General features: G+C 43.0%; 1 long non-coding RNA gene across 1 annotated transcript; it reads left to right on the top strand.

The window, feature by feature from the left end:
• Nucleotides 1–1,545: 1,545 nt before the first annotated feature.
• LOC128417235 (uncharacterized) lies at nucleotides 1,546–2,474 on the top strand. Its single transcript, XR_008331419.1, has 2 exons — nucleotides 1,546–1,676; nucleotides 1,874–2,474. It is a non-coding gene; the product is annotated as an uncharacterized LOC128417235 (long non-coding RNA).
• Nucleotides 2,475–19,425: the final 16,951 nt, after the last annotated feature.

The raw sequence follows: 19,425 nt of genomic DNA, 5'->3' as shown, positions 1-19,425 counted from the left end.
ACAACTGATGTGTTTACAAGTTGACTACAATAGATTTTTAACATTTTGATAAAACAGTTGTTGTTGTTTTAAAAAAACAGCAGCAACAACAACCCACAAAATTCTAATCACAGGCTTATGTGCAGTGGGCATGGATCAGTTTCATCCAGAATGGTAGTTCATAGTACACACATTGTAGGCTATTCTTAACATGCACGTTGTGGCCACGTTGTTACAAAGAAAGGTAAAAAGTTGAGGATCATAATTTATCATGGTGAAAACACAGAATATGCACTGTACTGTACATGCTAGGACTGTTGCAAACTCCAGAGATGTCAGTCTTGCACTGCCAACTTGTTTGGCACTTTCTCTAGATGTGAGGCTACAAAATATCATGCTTTTCCCACACAAAAGAGGTTGCAGAAGAATGCTGTATTTTTTGAGGTAGGCCAGAATACATTTTGGGAATGGTGGTGCTTTTCCGTCTTTTCTGGTTCCATGATAGAATCATAGAATCATAGAATCATAGAGTTGGAAGAGACCACAAGGGCCATCGAGTCCAACCCCCTGCCAAGCAGGAAACACCATCAGAGCACTCCTGACATATGGTTGTCAAGCCTCTGCTTAAAGACCTCCAAAGAAGGAGACTCCACCACACTCCTTGGCAGCAAATTCCACTGTCGAACAGCTCTTACTGTCAGGAAGTTCTTCCTAATGTTTAGGTGGAATCTTCTTTCTTGTAGTTTGTATCCATTGCTCCGTGTCCGCTTCTCTGGAGCAGCAGAAAACAACCTTTCTCCCTCCTCTATGTGACATCCTTTTATATATTTGAACATGGCTATCATATCACCCCTTAACCTCCTCTTCTCCAGGCTAAACATGCCCAGCTCCCTTAGCCGTTCCTCATAAGGCATCGTTTCCAGGCCTTTGACCATTTTGGTTGCCCTCCTCTGGACACGTTCCAGTTTGTCAATGTCCTTCTTGAACTGTGGTGCCCAGAACTGGACACAGTACTCCAGGTGAGGTCTGACCAGAGCAGAATACAGTGGCACTATTACTTCCCTTGATCTAGATGCTATACTCCTATTGATGCAGCCCAGATGTCCTATATGTTCTTTCTGTAAACTGCTTTGAGGTGGGGTTTTTAAAAAAACAATCATGCAGTAAATTTTATAAAATATTTTTTTAAAAAAACACTGAATACCTAATAGTTTTGGCAGATTCCCAGTCAGATTGGGAAATAGTCATTGTATACACACACTCATATAAACATAGCATAGGGAGGCTGATGGGATTTTCTTTTCCTGTGTAGCCCAAGTCAGTGAACTGGAATAAACAATCATTGACAGCCTAGAGTCTCTCTCTTGAACACATGCATTGTGATGGAAGATTTTTAGAAAAACCGTTTTTGGAAAGAAGTTTCTCTCTATGTGCATATTTTAGGCTTGCAGTCCGTTGTGCTCAATGGTGCTTACTTTTGAATAGATATATATAGTTGTACTTTTAACACATTTTAAAGAAATGTTGTGACAATTTTTTTTGTTTTGTTTTTGGAAGATCATTTTGGAATGATCTTTGGGAAGATCATTCAGGTTGAACCTACAGAAAAGTAAATAAACACTATTCTTCCTGGATATACTCACAACCTATACTTTGTCTGTTCCAGATGCCAGGATGAAAAGACCCAGCTGCCAATGGTAAGATTCACATTACTCCAGGTGCCTCCAGACCACCGAGGTTTCATTGGTGCTTTAATACTGTATTTATGGTCCTATTTAGCAGTATCTTTTATGATTTTGCTGTTATCATCATGTGAACCACCCTGATAATTTCTAAACTGAACTGTGGTACAGTATGTATATATATAAATCATATTAAAACATATTTTTAATAGGTTGGGGGCAATCCAGATGATACCCGTGGGTTCTTTCCAACACTGTGATCCTGGGACTGTTAGAATCTACAAGAGGAAACCTGGTGAACCAGTTCGACTAGATCCTTTGTTAAGCTAACCAGTTAAGTCCTTCCATTTGCATGTCCAAAGAGGTTGCCCTGTTGCCATAGAGACAAATGGATAGGTCTTTTCCCACTTCACCTGGCTGGTCATCGTAGGCAAGAGAACAATAAGCCAAGGGACTGCATTGCTGCTTCACTGTGATGCCATCTCTCCTCCCTAGGAGAGTTCATTCATTTATTCAAGATTTGGCTGTTGGGGCAAAGAAGGAGTAGGAAACTTCCTTTCTATAAACTTCCTTAAGTACACTTATTATAGAACTGAAGCCAGTGTACTTCAGGAAAATGACCTTTATCTTATTGTGCAGGTAAGTTGACTGTGTAGTGCCCTTAAATGCTCAAAATGCCCTATAGGGCTCTCTGAATGGATTTGTATACTTCAGTGTTTCCCAAACTTGAGTCTCTAGCTGTTTTTGGACTACAGTTCCCATGATCCCTGACTACTGGTCCTGCTAGCTAGGGATGATGGGAGTTGTAGTTCAAAAACTGATGGGCGACCGAAGTTTGGGAAACACTGGTATACATGAAAGCACTATTATCTGATTTGGCAGCAAAGATATTTATAGTCAGTGAATCTTTACAGAATCCCTCTGTCCACTTTAATATTAACTATAATATGGACTCATAAATATATAAGTCATTTTACCTCACATTAAAGCAGGGAAGGGAGAGGGGAGCTGTGGCTCTTTAGATGTTGTTGAGACTCCAGTTTCCACCAGTCTCAGCCAGTAGTCAGGGATGACCGGAATTGTAGCTCAGGATCTTCATGGCCACAGGTTCCCCACCTCAGATATATACCGTATTTTTCGCCCTATAGGACGCACCTTTTCCCCTCCAAAAATGAAGGGGAAATGTATGTGCGTCCTATGGGGCGAATGCAGGCTTTCCCTGAAGCCTGGAGACTGAGGGGGATTGGTGCGCACCGACCCCTCTCGCTCTCCAGGCTTCAGGAAGCTATCCGCGAGCCGTGGGAGAGCTGCGCGAAGTCACGCAGCTCTCCCACGGCTCGCGGAGAGCTTGCCTGCACCCAGAAGCTTGGGGCGCACTGAGCTCAGCACGCCCCAGGCGTCCGGCTTCGCGCAGCTCTACGCTAGGCAGCTCTCCCAAGGCTAGCGGAGAGCTTGCCTGCACCCAGAAGCTTGGGGCATGCTGAGCTCAGCACACCTCAGGCTTCCGGCTTCGCGCAGCTCTCCGCTAGCCGTGGGAGAGCTGCACGAAGTCGTGCAGTTCTCCCACGGCTTGCGGATAGCAGCCTGTTCTGGGGGCTGGGGTTGGGGGAAGCTCGGGCTTCCCCTGCCCCAGCCCCGCACCTGGGGGGGAAATAATTTTTTTTCTTTATTTCCCCCCAAAAAAACTAGGTGCGTCTTAAGGGCCGGTGCGTCCTATGGGGCGAAAAATACGGTATATAAATATGTGCCTTTTTGCATTGACAAAAACACACCTGTTTAATTTCTTTGTGTCAAGCTACTGTTAAAGGCACAGGGCTTTAACAGTTGGCAACCTTATACAAGTTATGCGGAATCACTGCACTGCCTGTTTGCATAAGAGCTCAAATAATGCCTTTAGGGCCTGATGCAGTGGCCATAAAAATCAATGGCAGGAACATCTCAGAATGTTTTTCCCCCTGAAAATAGCCTTACCTTAACATGAAGTTTGGCCTACAGTTAAGGAGAGTTGAGGGTGGAGAAACAAGTAGGTGGAGCCTTTCTGGACAACGGATATAAATCTTTCCCCATCATTTCCTGTTGAATTTCTGCCAGTATATTTGTGCTCTCATCAACATTGCTTTGTGTTTCATCACACTGTTTGTTACGTATATTTAAGGTTTAATGGTCACAATCCCTTCTCTTTGAATTTCATTTCCTAAGGACCTCACTGCTTCTCTATTTCCCTCTCCCCCAAAAATGTGTGTGTGTGTGTGTGTGTGCACGCACACACGCACACACACACTCTCTCACACCTGTCAACTTAGAATAACACCATGCATTTGATGAAGTGGACTCTAGTCTACAAAAGCTTATGCCGTAACACATTTGTCACTCTTTAAGGTGACATTGGATTTTTTTTCCTGGTTTTTGCTTTTTACGCAGTTAAAGACTCTTTTTTTCTTTATTTTTTTAATGGAAGCATTAACCATGATCCATTTTCAATTGTCCATTAAGCAGTGCCTCCTGACTGTGAAACAATTAACTTTTATTCGAGGCGGACACAGCTGTGTGTGGAATCTGCTTCTCCGTTCCATTGGACACCTGTTTCCATTACATTTATTACCATCCCTGCAGAGTTGCAACAACTAGATTGCTGTGGACAGAACTTCTCTGATTCCCATAAAGGCAACATTAACAGAGGCAAGCTGGCCAGGAAGACAAGCAGCTTATTCTGCTAAAGATTGTACATACATTCCTGTTGGCTGAGGAGCAGACAGCTGTTTTATGGTTTTAAAGGGCTGGTATTACCCCGCCTGATCTGTTTTGCTTCACCCTCACACAACCCAACATCCACACCTGTATGAGTTTATTTTGTATTTCCAATATTTTCTAGAATCTTCTCTCCAGCTCATATAAAGGACTTGCCCTTGGCCAGAGTTGGAAACTGAAAGGGGGAAGGGGGATCACTGTGTGTTGTCTAATCCATGGGTAGGCAAACTAAGGCCCAGGGGCCAGATCCAGCCCAATCGCCTTATAAATCCGGCCCGCTGATGGTCAGGGAATCAGCACGTTTTTACATGAGTAGAATGTGTCCTTTTATTTCAAATGCACCTCTGGGTTATTTGTGGGGCCTGCGTGGTGTTTTAACATGAGTAGAATGTGTGTTTTTATCTAAAATGCATCGCTGGGTTATTTGTGGGGCATAGGAATTCATTCATTCCCCCCCCCAAAAAAAAATATAGCTCTGAGGGACAGTGGACTGGCCCCCTGCTGAAAAAGTTTGCTGACTCCTGGTCTAATCCAAGTACAGGAAGCAATGAGAAACACTTGACTTCTGGACAGAGGCGCCAACTTGCGCCAAAGATTGAGGGGCCAGGTGACATCACACATGCGTCATGTGGCGTCACATGGCATTTTGGAAGGAGCCAGGGGACGAAGCCAAAAGCGGTGGCCATTGGCTCCTTTTCTCTCATGCTCAGCAGTCTTCCATGGCAGAAGAAGCAGCAGCTGGCCACTGAAGCGGTGCTTGGCCTCCTCCACCCCCTGACAGTAGGGGACATTGGGAGGCAGCCCAATGAGCCTGCCTGAAGCAAGTCTATGGGAGGGACATTTATTCTTCCAGAAGTGCCACTGATGGGATGTGCCCACAGTGTGGAAGAGACCTGTGTGTTCCTTCCCTGTTTCCCTGTTCCACTGACATCCCATTCTTTACTCTGTCCTGCTTTAGGCATTCTGCCACTATGACAGCGTAGAATTTTGCATTCTGATGTTGTATTTGCTTATTCAGTTCAAAAAAATTCTTTCATAAAATTTATACACCTGAAAGCGGTTTACAAAAGATAAAATCAGTAAGGTCAATTAAAAAATACAACCCTACTTTAAAACATACAATCATTAAAATACCAAAACATTGGTAGCAGCGCACCCACCAAATCCTATTGTCCCTTAGCCAGCACATCACCAGTACACTACAATCCTGTGCACTTACCTGAGAGTAAGCTTGTTCATCAAACATTAGTAGTACAACTGCTGGGTTGCAGTGTTGTTTTATGCTTAAGCCACTCTGGTAGCTTCAGCAGAAGAGAGGCCAATAAACACTTCAAAGAAATAAAACAGAAAGACATTTAATAAGCAAAGGCTCCCTGCAAAAGAAGGAAAGGCCATTTTTAATATTTTCTTTTTCATTCATTAGTATAGCGACACACCAGGTCTACACACAGAGAGAGAGACTTTACCTTTAACCCCCCTGGTTAAAACTGGTCCTCAGCCAAAGTTTTAGTGGGCTGATCTAACAATTAAAACTTGCATTTTTACTTCCAGGGATTTTAGCAAACACCAGTAGTGTAGCTGTGGCAAAATCAGGAATGCATTGTTAAGGCAGAAGTGACAGCTTGGGAAAGGTGTTAGGCAAAATGCTCTTCAGCGTCAAGCCTTCCCTTGTGGCTTAATTTAAAGCATTAGCAGTGAAACCTGAAAAAGTGAAAGCAGCAAATATTAAATTGTAAATACCAGGCAGACTGTGGTGTAAGCAGATGTAATTGCCAGACTCGCAAGGACAGCAAACATCGTCCCGCTATCAGAACAAACTCAGCTGTTAATGGGGCTGCCAGGTCAAAACACACCACAGTATCTGAAATGGAAGGCCTGTGTATAGACTTAGCATGAACATATTGTACTTGAGCTGGAACAAAGATACCGTTTTCTAAATCTCTGAGTAATAAACAGAAGGTGATGTACACATGCAGCTTCTATGGGTAAAGTAGAACACAAGTTCTATGTAAAGAATCAGAGTTAATGCAAAGCTATAAAGTCCACAGAAGACATTATTAAAAATAACACAGATTGTCATCATCTGAAATTTTTAAAAATATATATTTTTTAAAAAATACAGTATTACTTTTCCCCTTCCCTTTTTGTTTTTAGTCTGAGAATTCACCAGTTAGTTATAGGAAGAAGACAGAGTATAGAAAGAAAAATAAAATGAAACAAAATTAACCTGACTTTCTGCTAACACCCATAGCTCCAACTTCACTCTAAAAATACTGAAAGGTGGGGGAAACCAGGAAGGCTCATCTCACAGAAATGGCTGTGAATAGTACATGTACAGTTTGTTCCATCACTTTATTTCCAAGAGGACTAGACCTACTTTAAAAAAAGGGGGGGGAGCTCAGAGTCTGGGGGTCCAGCTGACTGAAGGCTTGCAGTACATCCATACAGTCTGTGTACCCACTTCTCAGTGGTCCTACTTCATAGACCCAGGTTCAAATCATGTGCATGGCCAGGGGGGCAGCTGCCCCCCTAAATCAATAAAAATAAAAGCCAATACAAATATGAGGTTCTGCCCCCCCCAACAAAAGCCTACCCCACCAACAAAAATCCTAGCTACATCCATGGTTCAAATCCCTACTTTATTCCTTTATTTCAATATTTATAGGCCACCGTTCAGGGCAAAGCAAAGCAGCTGACACCATAATACAATAATAAAATACAACCTTACACTTCAATAAAAATAAGCAGTTAAAGCAGCACGTGTTGGCATTACAAATTCTGAAACAGTTTCAAAAACGCTGCACAACAAATCCTTCAAGCAAAAAATGCAACCTGAAATGATGAGACTTCTAAAACTCATTTAAAAGCCTGGATGGATGGGGCCTGCCTCAACCTGTATTTTCCTCCAACTGCTTACCCATTTGTAGCATGGAAGAAAAGTTAAGGCAAGAGTGACATGTTCTGGTTGGCTGGGCAGCCTGATTTGGAGCCGTTTCATTAAAGGTTTTGCACAAGTAAATAGCGACATGGTAGGTTGCATTGCAAATAAAAGATAAGCAATATTGTCTGACTAGCACTTGCACTTGATATTGATCCTGAAATGTGTTTCAGTATCTTATATATGAAAACAAAGCATCTTTCTTCATGCTGAAGGTATTGGGTTTCATTCTGGAAGGGCACCAGTAGAGTTTCCCCAGGACAATAAAGATGAAAGCAAAAATATATTCACAGCTATCCATTTTTTAATGCTGTATTCCAGGGGCAATAGCAGACAGGTTGGCGGCAGTGTTGGTGGAAGAAAGTTACCAAATGGCTAGGGTCCTGGGCTCCCTCAGGTTTCACATGTACACAGGACATGTACACAGGACGGCCATACTTTACACAATGTTTCACCCACATTTGTGACTTTACGGATGCTGAGAGTTGTTAGGAGACCCCTATTCCCCTCACAGAGCTACAGTTCCCAGAATTCCTTGGGAAGAGGGACTGATTGTTGAACCACTTTGTGAGGGGAAAAGGAGAGGCTAAAAACCCCCACATAAAATAATACCACGTTTTCTCTTTCTGGAGCTTTTGATACTAATTTCAATTCCATGGGAACAATGCTGATTTCCTAAAACCCCCATTAAAAAAAAAGTTGAGATCACTAGAAAAGCATATACTGTATCCTGGAACATTATGATTTACACTTGCATTCATTCTCCCTCTCCATCATTTTGGCAGGTGTTAAAAATTATTATGAACTCCTTAATGAGGGTTCATCCTTGTTACAACATGTACAAAGTGCCTAGCTTCTGAAGAGGAGCTTTACAAAAAAAAAGACACAATGCCTTTACATATGATAATGTCTATTATTTTGAGAAGGGTGAAGAGCATTCTGCCTTTCTCCCCCATTACTATAGCAACAGACATCTGTGAGTAATAGCTCTTTTAACTGTGTCAATTAGGCTTACATAAGAGTATTTTAATGACAAAAAGCCTGTGCAAAGTGCAGTCTAAGGTCTGGCAGAAGGAAAACTTCACACTCCAAGTGTTAAAAAAAACCCCCCAAAAAAACCCTTGCTCCAACTTCCATGTGCAATAATTGCCATGTTCTGCATTCGTTAGCTACGGTTCACTGACGTGTTGTAGCTTTCCATTAAAATCTGGAAGTCCGTTTGCTTCTCAGGCTCCGGGAGATAGAGCGAGCACTTGTTACGTGTCTTCTATAAAAAGACAACAGTATTAGGGGGTGGGGAGGAGAGATGGCAGGCATGCCATGCCAGGTGGCTGTGCTATGCCAGGACTATTACCACCATAACATAACTTTCTTCAGGAGTTAGGACTCCCCACAGAAGTAGCATCATGTGGAGGAGAGCTGGGGTGAGTTGTGCCAAGAAGCTCTGCCTCCCTATGCCACCCCACATGAGCTGGAGGGCAAAAGTGTGAGCAAGGGAGCCTCCTCTACTTGTATAGAGGCCTATAACACAATTTAAAGTCCTGGAAGGCCATAGCTCTCTTGGTAGGCCATGTTGTAAACAAAAATCTGCTCTTTTTTCCCCTTATGGGGTATCCAAGAGCCCATATAGAGTCCTTACGTAGGTTCCCTATTGGTAGGAGAAAATAACAGAGGCCAACCAGAGAATATTGAGAAGCAAAGCAGCTAGTAAGCCTGATCTTTATTGATCTGTTGCAACAGGGTGCTCCCCTCACACACAGGAAAGGAGGAGGAACCCAGAACAATGGCGCACAAGGCCTTATATAGACATTTTAAATTCCCTGCCCTGGAGCTCAAGACCACCCCTCCATACATCATACATACATCACAGAAGGGGTGTAACCTAAGACCACCCCCCAGATACATCATACCTACATCACAGAAAAGGCGGTCTACAGCAGAAATGTGAGTGACGTGTTTATCTCGTCTGACAGGTTACCTTCTTTAATGGTCACTTGATTGGATTGGCTGGGGAGCCTGGCCAGCCTTTTGTAATGATAAATACTTAGTTCCTGAGCCAGGTCACAGGCTCACACCCTAGTCATATCTTAAATGTGCCCTTAAGACAGGATTTGTGAAGGAAAAAGACAATGGGGAGGTTTCCCACTTTGACCTTGCAGAGAAATAATTGAGGTCAATTTGTTCAGGACTTTATTTCTGTGGGGTTTTCAGACATGTGGTTTATATATTTATGTACGTGTTTGCTTGGTACATTTATGAACATTTATTACATATCTAAGACCTTAAAATTCTTATCACAGCCACAAAGATGAATGTGCTAGCTCTATTCCCCCCAACCTCCAAATTGTCATTTTCATCACCATCATGAGAACAAGCTGTGTGAGGGCCAGTGGTCCATTTAGTCCAGCATCCTGTTCTGACAGTGGCCAGTTGCCGATGGGAAGCCCAAAAGCAGTTAGCTCCTGAGAACAACAGCACTTGAGATTGATGGACAAATCCTTCAAGAATCTGTCTAATCCTCTTTTATTTTTTTTAAATTAAATTTGTATACCGCCCTCCCTCTGCAGATCTCAGGGCAGATAGCAACGTAAATTTACAATATAAAAACCACAAAATACATAGAACAACAACAAAGCCCAATAACCCCGCCCCCTCCCACAGCACATTTTTCATTTTATAAATTTTATAAATGAAGCCATCCAAGTAGGTGGCCATCATTGCCTCCTGTGGGAATGAGTTCCACAGTTTAACTATACATTCCATAAGTTGGAGGGCACCTATCTGAAATGGTCAGCTGCCCCTGTATCAGTGGAGACTCCCCACGTGTTTCAGCATCTTGATTTTCCAGGACATGTAAAAAAACAAAACAAAGGCCTATAAGAAAGCAAAACTGGTCCGAAAGAAAGAAAGAAAGAAAGAAAGAAAGAAAGAAGACAATGAGTGCTTGCTCATTACTTCATGGCATTTCAATTGGTCATAATAAATGTATTGCTCAACTGTGGAAAATGTCAACTGGTGTGGTGATGACATGTTCATCCCTGCATACACATGCCACACGTTTACTTAACATGACGGGAGAATGCCTGGGATTTTACTGCTGCCAATTACCCAGAACTGAACAGGAAAGCTGGTTTGAAATGAAAATCAGGCTTGCTCATTCTGCCTGTTTATCATCAGTGGACAGTAAAGCCTTTCACACACTTTGTGTGTGCTTCTCCCTTGCTCATGCTATGTCCATGTATGATCATGGCTGCATACATAACATTGGTGCTTTTTTCTGGGGGTAGGCATACCCCCTAAACATTTTGTGAATCTAAGTTTGGCCTCATTGCGGGGCAGTATTTCAATATGAGTAGGAAAATGAGAGTACCCCTAAACATTTTTTTTTAGAAATAAAGCACTGCATAACATATATTTAAAGGACATACCCACCCACCCCCCAAATTCCTGGGGACTGTAGTTTACCCCTCACAGAGCTACAATTCCTAGCACCTTTAACTAAAGTTCCCAGGATCCTTTGAGAGGAAGGAAATGTGCTTCAAATGTACAGTTGTGTAAGCAGCCCGCAGCCATGATCATTTTACAGCTCTGCTTGCATGGTTGAAACTAGTCTTCATTTACAAGCTTCTCATAAACAGACAGGCCTCCAAAACAATACAAGCTTCAACCACGCATATCTTGTGTGAGACGCTGCATTGTTTTTACCAAAATATAATTTACCTTTGAAGAATGTCAGACATCAAATTATTGTTTTTTGATTGATATATTATATCGTGCTTGAATACCAAAGGATTTAGTTTTAGTTGTTTCAGTTGTTTGGTTTACAGTACTTTTTTTTTCCTAGATAGAACACCCTGGAACAAAAAGGTCTGTTAACCTTTTAAAGGACTACTGACTCATACTTTTACAGTACATAACAGCTATATAACCACAATGCTTTGTAACAACACTCTTTGTCCCTGAGGAAATTAAAGTACATCATAGACTAACATATTAATATGAGAAGTGATATTTAACTGGAATGCTACTGTCTCATCTTGTTTTAACAAAACTAATAGCTTTATTAGGGAGCTGAAGACAATTTAAACCAGAAAGAGGAATGTAGCTGAGGTAAAATATAACTTCCGGGTGCAAGTTTGTTTTGCATTCAGATTCACTGAGATGTCTTCAGAACAATATTATTATTATAACAACATTTATAATATAACAACATCTTTTTTGAACCTTTTCCAGCTCTACAATATCCTTTTAGAGGTGAGGCAGAACTTTATTTATTTGAAGTATTTACGTATCAGTTATTAACAATACTAGGGACGCGGGTGGCGCTGTAGGTTAAACCACTGTGCCGTTTGGGCTTGCCACTTGAAAGGTCGCGGTTCGAATCCCTGTGATGGGGTGAGCTCCTGTTGTTTGGTCCCTGCTCCTGCCAACCTAGCAGTTTGAAAGCGCACAGGGCAAGTAGATAAATAGGTACCACTCCGGCGGGAAGGTAAATGGAGTTTCCGTGTGCTGCTCTGGTTTTGCCAAAAGCGGCTTAGTCATGCTGGCCACATGACCCGGAAAAACTGTCTGCAGAAGCGGACAAACGCCGGCTCCCTTGGCCTTTAAAGCGAGATGAACGCCACAATTGCAGAGTCGTACACGACTGGACTTCATTGTCAGGGGTCCCCTTACCTTTACCTATTAACAATACTAAGCAGTGTACATAAAATTACAAAAAAATTCCAACAATTCAAACAATAAAGGCCAGTAAAAATGCATCATAAAGCCGGAAGCTACCTTAAAATGCCTGCTGAAATAAGAAAATATTGGTCACACACCCAAAGTTTAGCAAGGAGGGTGTCTGTCAAATCTCAACTGGGAGGATGTTCTAGTAGTTACAAGCAGTGCTCCTGAGCCATGAGATATCACCAAGAGAGACGGTACACAGTATTCCAAGTGCAGTTGCACCATGGATTTTTATGCTGGCATTATGATTTTGACTGTTTTGTTTTCAATATTTTTCCTAATGATCCCTAGCATGCCAATCTGTCTCTTTCACAGCTGCCAACTACAACCCCAAGCTCTTGTTCCAGGCCCTATTAGTGTGTATGTCAAGTTATCAGATTTTTTTTTTTGTCCCAATATGCATCAGTTTGCACTTTCTTACACAGTCTGGGAAGATCCTTTTGGGGTTATCAGCAATCCCTTTCTGTTTTAGCCGCCCTAAACAATCTGGTATCATAAGCAGAGTTGGCTTCCTCACAGCTCACACCAAATCCCCGTAAATTAATGAACTTCTTAGCAGAATGCTAGTATTACTGACAGAGGAGTCAGCCTCATACACAGTGCAACTACTGCTTAGGTTACTGCAACAGCACACTGCAAGCAACATTATACAGCCTGACTTTAGCGAAGAGGAAGAAAGAAATGGGAAGACTGAGAAGAAGTTGCTTAGCTTGGACAGAGAAACAAGCAAGCTTTAAACAACTGGCAAGATGCCTTATAGCACCTCCTCTGTTGGAGCAGACTAATCACACTTTCAGTAGTTAATGCATGGATCCAATTCCCATGTTCTCATTAGTCTGACATATTTTCTTACTAGCCTGCTGAGTAGCTAGTAGCCAGCATTTTAATGCTCCTCTGCAACCAGGATGGAAACACAAATAGCCAAATGTGGCCTTCTTCCAAGTAGCAGAGAGGAAGGATGAAGAGATCCATGCTCCACTGGACTGTATACTTGGCCCATGGTTACCAGGCAAGTTTTTTTAATTCAAGGCTGCAAATCCTATACACATTTCCAGAGGCTACATCTCCCCAGGCTCAAATGGGACTTACTTCTGTGTAGACATGCGCAGGAGAGCAGTGTCAAGACAGCTAGTCCAGTTTTCTGGCCTTCTCAGCAAGGTACCCTGAAAAGCATCTGAAGAACCCCATCGTTCCTAGGATAAACAATCTGAAAAACAATGCCATAGAAATTAAAAGCTAGGTTTCACTCAGTAAGGATTAATGGTTTTATCTTTACCTCTGTCTATACGTTTGTGTTTGGCTCAGAAATCATCCTGTTAAAAATGAAGTGTCTGGTAGCACCTTAAAAAAGAATGTGTTTATTAGATAATACCAATTCAAGGTGATTGTGTTGAGAGGCAAAATCCTAAACAACTTGGGTCTCAAATAGCTGAAGGAGTGCCTCTTCCAATCTTCTTCTATGGCGACCAATCATAGCAAAGTAAGATTGTCTTCCATGAACGTGGTCTTAACAGTGAGTCCGTAAGTGACTGTAGGGGGCCAATTCTGGATCCACATGTCCTTCCACAGTGGGGACATAGGTTTCCAGGCAAGAGTTGATCACGGTGAGGGTTTGTCAAACATGACTTTCTCTTAGCTCTTTTCTCCTTTTTCGCCCTGAGTTTATGCTTTTTCCAAGTCCATGACACCTTTGGTAAAGGCTGTTCTCCGACTGGAACGCTCACAGGCCAGTGTTTCCCAGTTATCAGTGCTTATGTTACATTTTTAAAGATTTGCTTTGAGAGTATTTTTAAACCTCTTTTGTTGTCCACTGGTATTTCGCTTTCCACTCCTGAGTTGGGAATAGAGTAGTTGTTTTGGAAGCTATTCCAATATAGACCTGCAAGGATGACCCTGCTAGCAGTTCTGACGCTATGCGAAGTTTTGTGAGAGGGTCTTTTCTGTGGTGGCCCCCAAATTGCGGAATGCCCTCCCATCTGAGGCATATTTGGCTTCATCACTGTATATAATCAGTGTCAGGTCATAGAACTGTAGAATTGGAAGGGAACACAAGGCTCATCTAGTCCAACTCCCTGAAATGTTGGCATCCTTTGGCCAGTGTGGAGTTTGAACCCATGACCCTGAGATTAAGAGTGCTCTACTGACTGAGGTATCCAGGTCAAGATGCACCTTTCCACACAGGATTTTGGGTGTCAACAAAATTACATGGTTTAATTGTACTGAGCTGTATGTAACCCGCTTGGGGCCTCACGATGGAAGTGCAAACTATAAATAAGTAAATAAAATTGTGGCACAAGCTTTTGTGGAGTCTTACTGTGTAACTATCCAAACTTAATAACCTCTGTTGGGGGCTCTGCAATACCAAAATAATATCAAACCGGTTTCAGTTGGTTGCCAATGGTGGAGGATCAAGCGAGGGGGTGGGGGGACGACGAAACAAAAGGGGCAGAGGAGTTGCTTGGCTTAATGTTTCCAATTCAAGCATTGACCTGTATTGACCTGCTTCCTGGGCCTAAAAGCACACTTTCCCATTCTGGTGAAAAAAGATTTACTTCCCTGTGGCTTTTAATCGTCAATCTCCCAGCAGACCTCTGTTTTTTCCTTTAAGGCGTTCAATAATTTGTCTGTTTCAGCAGCACCCACAGAGTCGCCATAAATCACTGTTTACTTAAATGCTTTCTTCCCCCCACTGGGATGTCTAAGGGTGTTTTGTCATCAGTGCATTTAGGTTATCGAGCCTCCCCTCCCCACCCTTGCGCACAGTTTGGAGGGCCATTCACAATGCGCACTCAGCAGAGCATAATGCTTGGGATCTCATACTAGTATTTTTTTAACAATGCTGAGAAAGGCTTTAAAAACACCAGTTAGTAGAAATCTATGTTAGGTGGAGAAGGGAGGGGGGAGAGTGGGTGGGTGGATTAAGTTTTGGATATGAAAAAGAAGGTTCAGTAAGTACCAGGACTGCAGTGCTGAATAAAGAATCTGCTAGAATATTCTCAATAGCTCTGTACATTTCCTGCTACAACATTTTCACACACCCGTCTACTCGAAAGTAAATTCCATTGAGTTCCCAGTAATTGGCTTTAGGATTGCAGTGCTAGGCTGTGCATATATCACAATTTATTCCAGTTCTAGTGTACTCTTACTACTGGTGTTCACGTGACATTAGCCACAATCCATATGTATCCTGTAGTTTCTTGAAAAACACCGCTATTCGGTGCATTTTCCTTTAAACCAGCTTCCATCTGATTTAAAAACATAAGCTGTGGTTAAGCTGAGGTGTGTACATTTGAGACACCTGTAGCGTGTGTGCAGATGACAACAATATGCACAGACGACTGCTTCACTGAATAGTTTTGGGTGCTTGCATGGGGAATCAAATGACATAATGTGCATTGGGTGAAGACATCCCTGCCCCCTCTCCTGTGTGACTTCAAAGGCAACGTGGGCGAAACACCCTTGCTACATTTTAATCAGCTAATGCGCACTTAGCCTTAGTTGACTTAAAAAGTGCCCTTAAGGAATCACATTAATAAAAGCTAAAATATGTAGCCTGTATCATTTATCTGAATTAAACAAATATTCATGTATGTGCTTAATTAATCTCTTTCAGTGAGTGGTGCACAAGGCTTTGGAAATTGTGATTGAGCCCCCTCATCCCAGCTTGCAGCGAACTCCCTCATCTATCTTTTGAAAGGATACTTATGAACTTATAAACATAAGTAAAGTCCTGCATGATCAGATGAAAGACCTGTTTCATCCAGCTGCTTCTTACAGTGAGCAGCCAGATGGTTCTGGAAAGCCCACAAGCAGGGCCTGAGACCAATAGCTCTCATCCGCTGTTGCTCTCCAGCAACTGCTATGCAAAGACAGAATCACAGGACTGTAGACTTGAAAGGGACCAAGAGGGTCAAGCTAATCCAACCCCCTGCAATCTTTTGCCCAACAGGGGACTCAAACCCACGACTCTGGAGTTTAAGAGTCTCATGCTCTACCGACTGAGCGATCACCATATAGTCACCATGGACAGGAAGTAGCCTTTGATAGTCTGATCTGCCCTGAATATTGTCCAATTCCCTTTTAAAGCCATCTAAATTGGTAGCAAATTCCATAGTTCAACCATATAGTGTGTGAAGATGCTTTTCCTTTGGTCAATCCTGAATCTCACACAATTCAGCTTCATCAGATGACATCATCTGGGAGAAAGACACCTCTCTACTAATTTTGGGGAAAGGCCATAGTTCCTGCTCCATCTCCATCTCCATCTCCAAAATATTGCTATAGGCTGGGTGGCTAGCCTGGGGTGGTTAGCTTGGGGTTGCATATATAGTGGTTTTATATTTATAAGATGGGTTTCTGCAGAAACAGACTACAGTACTACACTGGTAAATCCAGTCTCCCTGGCTCTAGCCAAGATTGTTAAGCATCTCTTTACAAGACTAAACAGTTCAGGACTAAATGGGGCAGGATTTCAGCCCTCCCTTGGCTGGAAGTCAAGTCACTGGCAAGTGAAAGAGGACATCTGGGGTCAGTCCTGTCTTGGACTGCCCTGGGAAGAGTCCCTGCCTGGACTTTCTCTCCATGCTTCATCAAAAGATATGACTTTGGGACCCGCTTGGAAACCTAATAGGAGAGCAAGGTCTGTGCTAATGCTGGGGACCATTGCTTCTTATGCTCAGTCTGAATATGTGTCTAAGTAAAACTAGTATCACAAAGACACCACCCTCTCCAGTGACCTTCATTCTAAGGAAGCTGAACCTCTAATATGAGCCGGCGTCCTTGAAATCTCTCACTGCTTCGAGATTGTTGTTGTTGTTTAGTCGTTTAGTCGTGTCCGACTCTTCGTGACCCCATGGACCAGAGTATGCCAGGCACTCCTGTTTTCCACTGCCTCCTGCAGTTTGGTCAGACTCATGTTTGTAGCTTCGAGAACACTGTCCAACCATCTCGTCCTCTGTTGTCCCCTTCTCCTTGTGCCCTCCATCTTTCCCAGCATCAGGGTCTTTTCCAGGGAGTCTTCTCTTCTCATGAGGTGGCCAAAGTATTGGAGCCTCAGCTTCGAGATTAGGAGGTACCTAACAAAATTGCTTCTGAGATGCAACAACCAGAACTATACACAGTATTCCAAGTGTGATCATGCCATAAATTTATATAGTTATTAAGATTGTGGTAAGATGATCTCAGAACCACTGGCAGTCATCTTTGAGAATTCCTGGAGAACAGGCGAAGTCCCGGCAGACTGGAGGAGGGCAAATGTTGTCCCTATTTTCAAAAAGGGGAAAAGAGAGGACCCAAATAATTATCGCCCAGTCAGTCTGACATCAATACCAGGGAAGATTCTGGAGCAGATCATTAAGCAAACAGTCTGTGAGCACCTAGAAAGGAATGCTGTGATCACCAATAGTCAGCATGGATTTCTGAAAAATAAGTCATGTCAGACTAACCTGATCTCGTTTTTTGACAGAATTACAAGCCTGGTAGATGAAGGGAACGCAGTGGATGTAGCATACCTTGATTTCAACAAGGCATTCGACAAGGTGCCCCATGATATTCTTGTAAAGAAGCTGGTAAAATGCGGTCTTGACTATGCTACCACTCAGTGGATTTGTAACTGGCTGACTGACCGAACCCAAAGGGTGCTCATCAATGGTTCCTCTTCATCCTGTAGAAGAGTGACTAGTGGGGTGCCACAGGGTTCTGTCTTGGGCCCGGTCTTATTCAACATCTTTAACAACGACTTGGATGATGGACTCAAGGGCATCCTGATCAAATTTGCAGAAGACACCAAACTGGGAGGGGTGGCTAACACCCCAGAGGACAGGATCACACTTCAAAACGTCCTTGACAGATTAGAGAACTGGGCCAAAACAAACAAGATGAACTTTAACAGGGAGAAATGTAAAGTATTGCACTTGGGCAAAAAAAATGACAGGCACAAATACAAGATGGGTGACACCTGGCTTGAGAGCACTACATGTGAAAAGGATCTAGGAGTCTTGGTTGACCACAAACTTGACATGAGCCAAGAGTGTGATGCGGCAGCTAAAAAAGCCAATGCAATTCTGGGCTGCATCAATAGGAATATAGCATCTGGATCAAGGGAAGTAATAGTGCCCCTGTATTCTGCTCTGGTCAGACCTCACCTGGAGTACTGTGTCCAGTTCTGGGCACCACAGTTCAAGAAGGACACTGACAAACTGGAACGTGTCCAGAGGAGGGCAACCAAAATGGTCAAAGGCCTGGAAACGATGCCTTATGAGGAACGGCTAAGGGAGCTGGGCATGTTTAGCCTGGAGAAGAGGAGGTTAAGGGGTGATATGATAGCCATGTTCAAATATATAAAAGGATGTCATATAGAGGAGGGAGAAAGGTTGTTTTCTGCTGCTCCAGAGAAGCGGACACGGAGCAATGGATCCAAACTACAAGAAAGAAGATTCCACCTAAACATTAGGAAGAACTTCCTGACAGTAAGAGCTGTTTGACAGTGGAATTTGCTGCCAAGGAGTGTGGTGGAGTCTCCTTCTTTGGAGGTCTTTAAGCAGAGGCTTGACAACCATATGTCAGGAGTGCTCTGATGGTGTTTCCTGCTTGGCAGGGGGTTGGACTCGATGGCCCTTGTGGTCTATTCCAACTCTATGATTCTATGATTCTAAGTTTTATATTTTGATCTCCTTACTAATGATTCCTGACATGGCATTTCCCTTTTTCACATTGCCTGTTGATAGGAATTTTGAGGTCTTAGATATATGTTGAATGTTCATAAGTGTACCAACCAAGCACGTACATAGATCAGCACAGGAAGACCAACCTGAAACCATTTTGATTCCCAAACTGAGCAAATGTTTTCTCTGCAAGTTCAAAGTGGGAAACCTCCCAATTGTCTTTTTCCTCACAAATCCTGTCTTAAGGGCACATTTAAGATATGAATAGGGTGTGAGCCTGTGACCTGGCCCAGGAACTAAGTATTTATCATTACAAAAGACTGGCCAGGCTCCCCAGATAATCCAATCAAGTGACCATTAAACAGGTAACCTGGCAGAAGGAGGTAAACAAAGCACTCAGATCCCTTTCTGTGATGTAGGTATGATGTATGGAGGGGCTTTGACCAAACTGCGGGAGGTAGTGGAGGACAGAGGTGCCTGGCGTGCTCTGGTCCATGGGGTCACGAAGAGTCGGACACGACTAAACGACTAAACAACAAAATGGAGGGGTGGTCTTGAGCTCCAGGGCAGGGAATTTAAAATGTCTATATAAGGCCTTGCGCGCCATTGTTCTGGGTTCCTCCTCCTTTCCTGTGTGTGAGGGGAGCACCCTGTTGCAACAGATCAATAAAGATCAGGCTTACTAGCT

This window comes from Podarcis raffonei, chromosome 7 (genome assembly GCF_027172205.1).
Source record: "Podarcis raffonei isolate rPodRaf1 chromosome 7, rPodRaf1.pri, whole genome shotgun sequence".
NCBI classification, from domain to species: Eukaryota; Metazoa; Chordata; class Lepidosauria; order Squamata; family Lacertidae; genus Podarcis; species Podarcis raffonei.
Note: the sequence above shows the minus strand (reverse complement) of the source record. Positions and strands in the feature narration are given on the sequence as shown.